Below are 13,925 nucleotides of genomic sequence, written 5' to 3' on the forward strand. Positions count from 1 at the left end.
TCTTTTTAAAAGCAAAATCCAAAAGTTTAAAGTACTTTAAAAATACTTCATCTGGGTAAATATAAGGTTTTGAAAAATATCCATGATAAATATATATTTTCTGGACCTACATGATTTTTATCTGACCTTAAATTCAGCGCATTTTAATTCAGTTTTAATCTATATTTTCTCAACTAGTCAAAAAGATGTGTTGTACATAATACCATCTTTCATGGCCTTACTAAAGCGATCTTTCAGTTGTAAAATTGCAAGTTTATAATAGTTTAATATTTTGGGACAAATTTGGAAGGATTCACTGGACAATCAATGGTTAATATTTTTCTATTCCAAGGCGAGAGGCACTTTCCGGCAGACTGTCAGAAGAACCAGCTCACCGTGTGTCTCTTTATAGGAAAAGTGTCAACCAGTCAGGAGCATTATGGAAAGTCTAGGACGAAGCAATAGCCATAAGAACCTTCTTTGACTCCTTTCTCCTCCACACTCGCTTGCAGCTAAGTCTTTTCCTAAAATCTTTTCCCTTTGGAGTTCCCCTGGGGGAGCTGGGAGTGAGGATTCTTAAGGAAGGGCTTTACTGAGGAGCGCTCCTAGGACAAGGAGATTGAGGAAAATAGGACAGGGCATGGGTACAAGCTACTCAAGTATGCAGCCAAGCCTGGAAACTGTCCCATCTTGTTCCTGCCCCCCCCACCCCCTGCCCCTTCCCCATTCCCACCTCCAGCCCCCTGTCTGTCAGTTATGGGCAGGAGGGCAAGTCTCTGGTGAAAGAAGCAGCATTTTACAGCTAGCACTCACAGCAGCTGCTGGGGGAAAGGGGAATCCCAGCTAAGGAAAGGGGTTCCAGAGAGGAGAATATCTTCAACTACACAATTCAACCTCAGAAATTACTCTTCAGTCTATGTCTCCTTTCTCTAGGCTTGCTGTCATTGCCTTAGAATAGGTTTCCAGGAATTTTTTTAAAATTTGGGCTTTTACTGTCTGCCTCTAATCAATTTTCAAGAAAACACAAGAATTGTTTTTCTAAAACCCAAATCTGATGAGATTATTCCCCTGTTCTCAAACTTTCAGACAAATCCTACTGTTTATAGGAAAAGGGAGAGTCTTAACATCATATTGCTCTTTTTTGAATAATTTTCATAGTTTATTATTTTTCCTCTTCAAATCACCTCCTCTGAGGTGGGTCTTATTATCCTTTTATTACAGATGTGAAAACTAAAGTTCGGAGAGGGAGCTTGCTCATGTTCACACCACATAAAGGGCAGTACAGGTGTTCCGAGTGAGGCCTCTCGGCCTCCAGGCTCTCTAGTCTTTGTTATCAACGTTATCTAACAGTCAATATTTCTCAGAAGTTGAACTCATCCACTCTGCCTGCTGTATTTCCCCTATGCAACCTATGCTACAGTCCAGGCTGCCACGTATGATTGGTCAGGTTGCGCACTGCACAAGGGCACCATGCTTAAGGGGACACCATCCACAGTAGAAACATTTTTGGTATTTTGAAATTTCTTGTATGTTTTTACACTTTCCTTTACTTTGAAGATGGACAGTTTGTACACTTACTATAAAATTTTTCCAACGGATAGAAGTAAAGTGTCTTTTCTAAATGGTTAGATATATACCAGCTGCCTTGAACTGTGAAGGAAGAATAAGTTGGATAATTGAATAATACCTAAAGCAACTTGGGTTTATAAATAAGAAACTGGTTTTCTGATGCACTGTTCAGTGCATATCTTTAAGTTTAAAAATATAGTCAATCTAGGGGCTAGCCCAGTGGTGTAGTGATTAAGTTTGAGCACTCCACTTTGGCGGCCCGAGGTTCACAGGTTCAGATCCTGGGTGCAGACCTACACACCACTTATCAAACCATGCTGTGGCAGCATCCCACATATAAAGTAGAGGAAGATGGGCATGGATGTTAGCCCAGGGCCAATCTTCCTCAGCAAAAAGAGGAGGATTGGCAATAGATGTTAGCTCAGAGATAATCTTCCTCACAAAAAAAAACAAAAAAAAAATACAGTCAAACCAGGGCCGGCCCAGTGGCATAGTGGTTAAGATCAGCGCGCTCCACTTTGGCAGCCCAGGTTCGAGGATTCGGATCCCAGGCACGGACTTACACCACTCGTCAGCCATGCTGTGGTGGCAACCCATATACAAAATAGAAAAAGATGGGCACAGATGTTAGCTCAGGGCTAATCTTCCTTACAAAAAAAAAAATACAGTCAATCTTCATTATTTATGAATTCCATATTTGTGAATTCACCTACTCACTGAAATTTATTTACAACCCCAAAATCAATACTCACGAAGCTTTCGAAGTCATTCACAGATATGCTCAGAGTGGTGAAAAAGTTGAGTCATGCAACATGCACATTCCCAGCTGAGATCAAAGAAGGCGATGCTCTGTTTCAGCTATCATTCTGTAAACAAGTGTCCTTTTCATGGTCTGTTTAGTGTCACTTTTTTCTTTTTTCCATTTTTGTCCTTTTTTGTTTTGTTTGTGGTGACTTGGTTGTTTAAAACGGCCCCTGGCCATAGTGCTGAGGTGCTATCTAGTGTTCCTAAGGGCAATAAGGCTGTGATGTGCCTTTTTGAGAAAACAGCATGTTAGATAAGCTTCATTCAGGCTTGAGATATAGTACTGTTGGCCGTGAGTTCAATGTGAATGAATGGACAATATGTGTTAAACAAAGTGTCTTTAAATGGAAACACACATAAAACAAGGTTATGTATTGATCAGTTAATGAAAATGCTATGACCAAAGGCTCACAGGAACCTAACCCTGTATTTCCCTTAGGAGCGATGGTTCAATATTTGTTAATTCAGTGTCTGAAGTGACTTTACAGAATATAACTACTGTGAATAACAACAATCTACCATATTCCACCGGAATTAGTCACTGATTAAATTTGACATTCACACTGCAGTTTGTACAATCTGCTGTTTACTTCTTGTACAGAATTGTGTCTTTGAGTTTCCAATTTAAAGCTACAAGTATTTTCATTAGGACAACAATTGCCATCAAATAACTAATATTTAATAATGTGATAATTAAATGGGATAAACCAAATGTACATCCTGCCTATTCAGGTACATGACCTTGTAATATGAATTTTTAAAAATTGTATATTATGAAAAATTATCCCCCTGAAGTAAAAATAGATTTTCCAAAACCCTCTAAGGTACAGAGTTTTGGAAATTTATCACACGTGATAAAATGATGAAAAAAATCTGTGAATCCTTGTTACTTTTTATGCCTCATAGTAATTTTTATTCTATCTATATTCTAAATGATTTGGGGATGAAAAAATGAAGAATAAAAATGAATTCCAAGATTTGCAGCATTTATCCTGTATTCTAAAAAAGTAGGCTGTTACTTGAAGAAAATAATAACTTTTAAATGCATTTGCTCTGTATTAATTTGGTATAATTTTAAAAACAAAATTAATGTTATCAGCAAAAAGATGCAGAAATAAAAATTCATTGTGCATAATACCCTTGAAAGCATCAAAGAGATTATGGAAATTCTTTGAAGAAAGATGAAGCAGTGATGCTTACATGCATTACATGCAAACATTTTTGGTTGTTATACAGCAATATAATCTTTAAAAGAGAGGTTTACAGTGTTGAAAGATTATCACTGCTGTGTCACTTTGGTAGATGTATTATGAAAAATGAGAAACTGATCTATGTAATTGGCAGACTTTCCCCAGACAAAGGCCAGCCCCTCTTCTTGGTAGCTGGAAATAATAGACTACCCAGTGAAGATGTCATAGGGTCAAGCAGTTCCCTGCTTTAACGAAGTTGGCAATCATAGATTTACACTTAATTGAAATCAGATTATAAATGAGATCGAGTTCTTTTCATATTAGTAAAAAAAAAAAAAAAAAAAAAAAAAAAAGGCCCCAGTAAAGTATAAACGTGTGTGAGAGACCTTGTCTTTTTTTAAAAATACTAAAAGTCATTGAATTTATCCCTGGAGGCCCTCAAACAGTGGTTAAGTGGACAGACCTTGGAGCCAGGCTGTCTGGGATGATATCCTGGATTTGCCATTTCCTAGCCTTGTGATCTTGGGCAAATTTCTCCACCTCCTTGGGCCTAGTTCCTCATCTGTACTACAGATGAAATAGTAGTACCTAACTCATGGGGTTGTTGCAAGGATTACCTGAGTTAATGCATGAAAAGTGCTAGTACAGAACCTGGGACAAAGTGAAAAATAAGTGTCAGCTATTAACACTATTATTTTAAAACACAAAGCAGAAAATTCCCCCACAAGATACTGCAAAAAAAAGACTAGAAAAGGGGCCAGCCCCATGGCATAGTGGTTAAGTTTGGCACATTCTGCTTCAGCAGCCTGGGTTCGTGGGTTTGGATCCTGGGCACCGACCTACACCACTCATCAAGCCATGCTGTTGCGGTGACCTACATACAAAATAGAGGAAGACTGGCACAGATGTTAGCTCAGGGAGAATCGTCGTCACTAAAAAAAAAGGCCTAGAAAAGCAAAATGCCTGCTGTTATTCAAAATTACTCAAAACTTTGAAGATCATGGACATAAAATTATTTTTTAACTACTCAGTATGTAAGAACAAATTCTTAAAGCATTTTCTTTACTTTTGGAAAATAAGGATTTTAGAAAGAGGTTGTAGGTAGTAACTGGAAGCGACGAAGAGAGGTCTCACCTCCAAAAACTTGGAAATTAATTGGTCTCCTACGATTAAACCAAAGCAGAGATATGGAGAACTATTTCTACAAAAACACTATTTCCCCAACCAAGACAGGACTGTAACTTAATTGAATATATTAACAGACATAAAGAAAGAAAATGGTGTCATAAAATGTCCTGCTGCACAATGGAAGTTCCAGTGGAAGGTAGTGAACCTCAAATGCTAATGTCTTGTCCATTTGATGTCTTGATTTCTCATCTAAATTAATAAATAGGCTTTCGGGTTTTTAAAGATCAAGATTCAACCCTCAAAGTCTGCAAGTCTGTGGCCACAAACTCTTCCCCAGGGACCTCGTCTTCCCTCAGGATCCTCATCCATTCACAGGATGTGTCAGGGAACGTTCAAGAGAACAGGACCCTAGTGTCACAGTTACGCTTTTTCAGGATTACTGTAAGACAGCGATGAAAAAGCAAATGCAATTCTTCGGGTTATTTTTACTCCCACAAGTTGGAGTTCATGAAGGACCAATGTTAAAAATTCCTCCAAAAAATATGACAATTTGCCAAGCATTTCGTTAAAATCTACTTTCAAAGGCAAATGTGGTTTCTAAATTAAGCAAAACCCCAGCTTCTTCTGGATCTTTCAAATGTCTTCATTATTTTGGAAAATCTTATGGCTTTGGGTGGGGGAGTGTGGGATTTTCCTGACCCCATTTTAGACACGCTTTGGGTTTCTTTTATAATTACGCCAACTTTCTTTCAAAAAGTAACAAATAATTCTTGTTAATAAAAAGTTTGTCAAAGATGAGAGCGAAGAGTGTTCCTCGTATGCACTGCTCTGGCTTCTCAGTATCGATTCTAACTTCCTGTTGAGGTTTTCACAAAAGTATTCAAAAACATTTTGATGATTCCTCTGACTCAGATCAGGCTGTATTTTATTACCAACTGAGGTTTAGCCAACCCTATCCATACATATAAATTGATCCCCATCTACTCCTCTCAGCATCATAAAAACAAACTAGTCTAATTTTTGGAAAGAGATTTTATCTTCGGCTGATTCACAGATTTGACCTCAATTAAAATACCTTCTTTATAAGCTTGTATTGTTAGTCATAAATTTCCTTGGTCTATAAAACTTCCTCTAATAAAAGTGAAAAAGCAGGAAGCAAGATACAGGAAGCTAAGCATTCAGTTAATCATTTTTTAAAGAAATGAATGCCTCAGCCTTCCCAGGGACAAATGTCTCTTGAGATGGTTCCTAAAAGTTTCATCATTGATACAAAATACTGATTTATGAGTGTAAACTGCCTTTATTTCATTTGCTAAATCAGCCACAATTACTTAATACCTTCTCAATACAAAGCAGTGATCGAAATATACAGTGAATTCAAAACAGTAAAAGAATTTAAGTCTAATCTCAAAGATTTTCAGATTAATGAAGAAGAATGAGATGCAAAAAAAAGAGAAAAACCATAAAACACAATCACAAAAAAGTTAGTCACAGAGTAATATTGCAAACATGGTAAGTCATAGCTGGAGTTCTAAAAATATCTGATGATAGGTTGGGAAAGACTTCACTTGGGGGGTGAATCTTACCAGAACTCCAAAAGATAAAACAAGAAAAAATAAGAATTTTCCTAACTCCTAGTATATCATGCTTCAGGGGTAGCCGTTTTATAACATGTATGTGAACAAAACCCTCTGAATCAGTTCTTATACATTTCAGTGTTCACACATAGTTGTTACCACACAAAATTGGGGTTCTCGTGCCCGATGCACATAAAAAATGCCAATTATTATGGCAACAGCTTTTGGGAAATGAAATCAGCTTTATTGCTAGATCGATCTGCCTGGAGACAGGGGGCATGTGCCCTCAGATCTGTCTCCCTGATGCAGGGCTTGGGGCACAACTTATGGGATGAAGGGCAGGGCAGTCTGAAATGTGGAGATAGAAGATTGGAAGTAAGGAGAAGTGAGGTAATTGATGATCTGCACAAGCGTAGCCAAGCTTCATGCCTCTTCATAGGACTCATGTTCACAAAATGGCGGCCTTACCATGATCTGAGGGTGGAGTCTTTATCTCCTTGACATCAAAAAGGTCACTTATCCAGCATCTGCGCAGCCCCACTTGATGGGTTGGTGGTCTCAACCGGCCTGAACTGGACAAGGGGTCTCAGTTCCTGAAAGACAACACTTAATTACTCTGTGATAAGGATGGGGTCAGTTGAACTGGTCCTGAAGCGCCCGTGGTTACATAGTCACAAAAACTCAGGCATAAACACAGCCTGACTTGCCCCAAGGCAAAAACATAAATTCAGGGCCCAGGTTTACGTTTTTCAATTTTTATTTCACAGTTGTATGTGTGGCCGAGACTGGTTAGCTGTTCACTAAACCTGGTTAGGTGTGGCCTTGAATTCTGGCCTTTGGTATGTGGGCAGAAGTGAAGCACATCGCTTCCAGGTTTGGCCCACAAAAACTTCCTGTGTAATTCTGTGTGCTCTCTCTTCCCCTGTCTTCTGGCTAGATCCTGATTCCAGGACGACCTCCAAAGCCACATACTGGAGGTGGTAGACCAGGGAGACGACTTGGAAGCCTTTGAGTTCAAGCCCCAGTCCAGCTACTTATGAGCTATGTGGACCTTGTGGAACCTCTGTTGCCCCATAGATCAAGTTAGGGTAATAATACCTATTTCACAGTGCTCTTTTGATGATGTGATATGGTACGTGAATTCTTTTGTAAAACACAAAGTGCTTTGCAAATGTATGCTGGAGTATTATTATTGTTATGAGAGGCAATGTAAGTGGTGGTAAAAACTATGGGTTTGGGGCCTTTTGACCTTGTTCAAATACAGGTTCCGCCATCTTCTACCATTGGCAAGTTTCTTATTCTCTCAGAGTCTGTTATCTCGTGTGTAGAATGGAGCCAATATAGTATCACACCCAGACGTGAAAACCTCCAGAGGAAGAAGAGGGATATATCTCCCATGAGCCTCTTTTTAAGAGCAAGGAAGTCTCTTCCAGAAGCCCTCCAGGGACCTTGCCTCACCTTGGCCAGAGCCAGATCCTACGCCTAAAGCAATCATTGCAAAGGAGAGTGGTACCAACACAGGGAAGGATGCTCAAACAAGATGGTAACTGTGCCAGGGAAATTGCCTTGGATATAGTCATTCAACAGTGTCAGCTTCAGTTTCTTGTGTGTGTGTGTGTGTGTGTGTGTGTGTGTGTGTGAGGAAGATCAGCCTTGAGCTAACATCCGTGCCAATCCTCCTCTTTTTGCTGAGGAAGACTGGCCCTGGGCTAACGTCTGTGCCCATCTTCCTCCACTTTATATGGGACCCGCCACAGCATGGCCTGACGAGTGGTGTGTTGGTGCGCGCCCAGGATCCGAACCCAGGCCGCCAGCAGCGGAGTGTGTGCACTTAACCCTACTCCACGGGGCCAGCCCCTCAGCTTCGGTTTCTACCCTTGGATTCCTGCTGCTAAGCCAGGCTCCTCAGTGTAACAAGATATTCCTTTATCCCATGAAGAATTTCTATCTATAGTGAGTGTAGTCTGCAGTGCAGAACATTTTCAATCAATTCTTTTAACTGAAAATAAATTGTATCCTTTGGTTCTTACTTACCAGTATATTTAATTATATTCTCATGATTTGTCTTCTAGAAACCATTTAAAATTTCCAAAATGGCTAAGCTTGCAAAGGCCCTTTGTCCTAGGTACCACTGATCTGCCCAATGTGAAGGTAAGAGTCATCAACTTATGGATGGTAATCGCAAGGGAAATTGGCCAGTCTTTCAATGGGTTAAACAGAGATTAGCAGAGAGAAAAACAGAGTTTTCCGTAAAGAAAATAATGATGTAAACAAAGTAGGAAGAAGAAGTAGAATTTTCCACAAAGGTAAAATGCCAACTTTTGTACAAGAAGAGTGAATAGGATTGGCCCTCTTAGTGCATGGCAGAAAACACAATTAGATTATAAAATTGTAGAGCTAAAAGCAAGCTTTCTGCTTATATATAAGGACATTAAGTGGCAGAATGATTGAACACCTAGCTAAAAATCACATGGTGTTTTGTTTTTGTTTTTGTTTTTTATTTATTTTGCGAGGAAGATCAGCCCTGAGCTAACAACCATGCCAATCCTTTTTGCTGAGAAAGACTGGCCCTGAGCTAACATCTATTGCCAATCCTCCTCCTTTTTTTTCCCCAAAGCCCCAGTAGATAGTTGTATGTCATAGGTGCACATCCTTCTAGTTGCTGTATGTGGGACGCGGCCTCAGCATGCAGGAGAAGTGGTGCGTTGGTGCGCGCCCGGGATCCGAACCCCGGGCTGCAAGCAGCGGCACGCGCACTTAACCGCTAAGCCACGGGGCCAGCCCCAAAATCACATGGTTAATTAGCAACAGAGCTGGGACTGGAGTTCAGATTCCTTTGCCCAAGTTACCAACTCTTTCAACAAGAATTTCCCTCGATGATGGAAGGTGGCTGATGGGCCTTCTCTAAGACCACCACTATTAGGGATCCAGCTGTTCAAATCACGTTCCACTTGGGAACTGATGAGAAAGGAAATAGAATATAGAATTAAGACGTATTTTATAGGTTGATACAAAGTTGCACCTCATTTAATTTTAGACAATTTATCAGTAATCCTGTCAAAGACCAGACAGGAATTGGAATAATTTATATGAACAGAATTTTGGATTTTGCCAAGATAGCAAAACAATTTTTATATCATTTCTTTGGTTGGAAGAACGAGCCAGTTCGTTCTTGTCAAATCACTTCCATCTGTTCACAAAGATAATTTCCCTTCAAAATAACTACCCACTGGTTTTCAGCTGGTTGGTGGCCTGAAACATGAGAGGCATCCTTTTTATTACTGGATTTGCTGATGTTCAGCCCTCTACACTAATGTTCTTAGAGAAGACTTCCTTTCTCAGTGTGGTGTTCAGCCTGTTGTAAAATTCCATGAATTCATATGTACCCAGTGATCCAAAACGTAATCTTACAGAAAAACAATCCTCATTCCCACCGCCTCATTCTAGATCATTATTTTAAAACACATAAGTGGTATTTAGCTGTTTTTTTCTTCTTCTACTGAGGTTCAACATATTAATAACTCACCATATGGCTTATCATCCACATGATCTCATGGCTCAAATTTCCATTGAGAGTATATTTACTCATTTTTTAAAAAGAATTTAATTACATGGTTATAAATTATGCTAAAGTCATAGTAACCGCAAATAGCCATAACTTGAGTCTTGGAGTCCAGCAAATCAGAGTCTCCATTCTGGCTCTGTCATTGACTAGCTGAGTGGCCTTGTGCCCAGTTACTTCAGAGCACTGGGACTTGGTGTTCTTATGTACGTAATGGAATAAAAATATTTGCCTCCAGAATTTTCGTAAGGATACCGTGACACATTAGAGGTAAAGTGCTTAATACTGAGCCTGGAATATGGCTCTTCGTAAATGTATCTATTCTGATTATACTGCATCTATATATGTTTAATATTCACTGATTGTCAATAATTATGATAAAAATTGAGAATATACGTGAAAGAAATTTGTGTTGAATTTTGCTTCTTGTCTTATATTTCAAACAGCTCATTCCGATTTCTCATTTTTAGGATCTCTAAAATATTTTGATAAGAGCCATAAATAGGGAAAACATTCCAAATACTTTTTCATCCCTTTTTATTTTAAAAAACCTCCTAATGAGAAGGTTAAGGATGACTAAATTCACATACACATGTGAAATCTTTTATTTCTTTTAAGGATCCTTTGAAGGCACTGAGAAGGACAAGAAAAGATTAAGTGAAGTTTGAGATGGGAAGAAAAAACATAGTATAATGTGTTTCCTCTTTCCCTCAAAAAAATAAAAATAAACCCAGTGATGCCTTTCACCAACTTTGTGAAAAGGAAAGATGGGAAATTGGAGGAAAATGAGAAAAATAAGAGCAGGTATTCTTAACCGTTTTTATGCCATGAACTCCTTCTCTAAGTAAAATGCCTAAATGCCTTTGACAGCTAATACAAAGGGGAAAATTACATTGAAATAGTAACATTAGAAAGACAAATATGTAATAAAATTATATATGCTATTCTTTTTCTTTTTTTCTTTTTTTTTTTTTTGCTGAGGAAGATTTGCCTTGAGCTAACATCCATGCCCATCTTCCTCTATTTTTTAGTATCTGGGCTGCCAGCACAGCATGGCCACTAACAGAGCGGTGCAGGTCCACGCCTGGGAACTGAACCCAGGCTGCCGAAGCAGAGCACACTGAACTTAACCACCAAAGCTGGCCCATATGTGCTATTCTTTCTTAGCACATTAAGTAACAAGGTCTAACCATGGGTCTAATATTGTAATTTTGACGTAGTGATGAAACGATAATTCAAGAAAGCTGAAACAACTGTAATGCAGTATGAACAGGTCTGTGATTTCCACAGGTGTCAAAGACACAGGTACTGCTAATACAGCTGAGGTTCATGGCCCATATTCAAAATCAAAGGAAATACTAAATTTTAGTTAGAGATTAACGAAAATGAAGATGAAATTTTTTCCCACTCAAATTTACACACCACCTGAATTCTGTCAGCTGAACCAAACCCCTTGGATACCAGTTGAAGAATTTCTGCCTTGGAGACGTACCAAGCCCAGTTTGTATCTTCTTAAACATTAAGCTAGAATCGGAATATTAGGTCCTTTAAATCTTCTCAATCACGGTAAAAATTAATGTCCATTCATTAAGTGAATGGAAAGCAATTATTTTTATTTTCTTACAAAGCTTTTTTCTAGTGTGACTTTTCTACATTGTTAACAAAATTCCATTTCTTTTTTCACTTTTCCTGAATTTTAATTTTATTTTCAAATTCACCTATTTTGATATACTTCTATGAAAAACCACTGTAATATTTTGTTACAAGCATTGCATGTACGCATAAACTTAAAGCCAATAAAATGCATTTTATTGGCATTGACCTTACTGTGTTTTACCATGGTAGACACCAGAATCCTAGCTCCAGTGTTATGATTTCAAAGTTGAAACCACAAGAATGTGTGCAGTCAACAAGGAAAATTATACTCTGCCAGTTTTTCTTGCTGAAATCTCTGTACTAAATAGTACAGGGAAAAAAATCCAGCCACTTTACTATACTCCCCCTTGTGCCTAAACTTTGTATTGAACTCAACCAGGATGGAAAGTCATCAGCATGACCTAGGGTATGAATTAAAAAAAAAAAGTAAGGAGAAAAGCGACTTCTCTTCTCACGTAAAGCAATTACTCAATATTGAGAGTTTGGAACTGTAAGCCTAATACAAACACTATTCTAGGACAACTAGAATAACTGAGTGGCTTTAAATAATTCACAGTAACTGAAGACTTGCAAATCTTAATGGCTGTTAGCTGTCTGAAGATGTTCATTTCAGCTTCTTTTATAATAGCAAAAATTTTGAACAATCTACATAGCATAAGAAAATATGATCTAACTATAGGGTGAAATGTTTGTAGCCATTAAAAATCACATTTTGAGAATTTTTAACAAATGGGAAATTGATCACAATATAATATTGAAGGAATAAAGCAGTATTCAAAGATGCATACATTTATGAAGAACTCCCAATCATATAACATATATTTCTTCATTCATTCAACAGATACTAATTGATCAGGCTTTCTAGCAGACCTATTTCATCCTTCAGACTTCAATTTAAATAGCATCGCCTCAGAGGTTTAAAAAAATTATTTCAAATGCTGGAATTTGTCACCTATCAACCTACTCTGTGCTCAAAATTGTGTATGGGGCAAATACACAGAAGACACAGTCGGTGGCTGCCCCAAGAAAGTATGACTAATGGGAATCAACATTTTAGAAGTGTCTTCCGTAAGATTTTCCCTTCTGTTTTCTAAAAGGTCTAAAAATGGGGTAAATATTAAATAAACTGAAAAGGAGAAATGTGATAGGCCAAAGAAAAGCAGGAAGGAAGGAGAACGATGTGAATGATGGTCCCCAATGCGATGGGTCAGAGTATACTAACTGATGCTGCAGACTCAACCGTATCTCCCTGTCTGTAGTTTACAAAGGAAGGGAAAAGTTCAGGGCTTATGGAATATTCAGGTGGCCACTAGGGGATGCCAGAATGCTGATATCTTGCAGCAGGACTTCAGCTTCCCTAGGGGAATCTGAGTTTGAGAATGAATACAGTTCAAGTGGACCAGAAATAACTTCTCCTTTTCCAGTAAAATTGCGAGAATGTGACTTAGGTCACACAGTTAACAGGAGACCAGGGATTAGATATCAAGAATTTACTAGTTCCAGGGCTGGCCCCGTGGCTTAGCAGTTAAGTGCACGCGCTCCGCTACTGGCGGCCCGGGTTCGGATCCCAGGCGTGCACCGATGCACCGCTTCTCCGGCCATGCTGAGGCCGCGTCCCACATACAGCAACTAGAAGGATATGCAACTATGACATACAACTATCTACTGGGGCTTTGGGGGGAAAAAAAAGGAGGAGGATTGGCAATAGATGTTAGCTCAGAGTCAGTCTTCCTCAGCAAAAAGAGGAGGATTGGCATGGATGTTAGCCCAGGGCTGATCTTCCTCACACACACAAAAAAAGAATTTACGAGTCCCAGACCATTGTTCAGTTCCAGGTCATACTGCTATCCAAGAAAAAAAAAATCTTCTACCCCTCTAGCAGGAGCTAATTAGCAAACTAGACAAAAATTACAAAAGGAAAATGACAACAACAACAACAACAAAACCAGCTCACCAAACTTCAGAATTTGGAAAAAAACACTTCAGAATTAAAAAAAAAAAAAATTTAAACAGCACGATCCTGCTTTTTTTTCTTAGAAACGTAAAAAATATATCTACGCATGGAGAAAAACTTAGAAATACATATGCCAAAATCTTAACTGCGGAATTTGGAGGTGGTGGGATAATAGCCTTACTGTTTTCTGGGGTTTTTTCCTCTGCTTTATTCATTTTCTACAGTTTCAAGATATCACTTATTGCACAACATAAATGTCACGCAGTATGCTAGCACTTTAGGTAATAAGACATGTCTGTGTAGAAGGGTTCGGTCTCCCCTATGCCCACCCCCAGTCCAGCAAAAAAGGAGAGAGTATAGGGGAGAAGAAAAGTTCTGTGGAGGGAGAGGATCCTGAACAAGGCCCAGGGGGCCGGGGGCGGGGGCTAGGGTTCAGGCAGAGAGAGCTGTTAGGAAAATGGATGGGATAGGGCCCGCCTCATGGCCTAGTGGTTCAGTTCAGCGTG

The sequence above is a fragment of the Diceros bicornis genome, chromosome 39, assembly GCF_020826845.1.
Source record: "Diceros bicornis minor isolate mBicDic1 chromosome 39, mDicBic1.mat.cur, whole genome shotgun sequence".
NCBI lineage: Eukaryota > Metazoa > Chordata > Mammalia > Perissodactyla > Rhinocerotidae > Diceros > Diceros bicornis.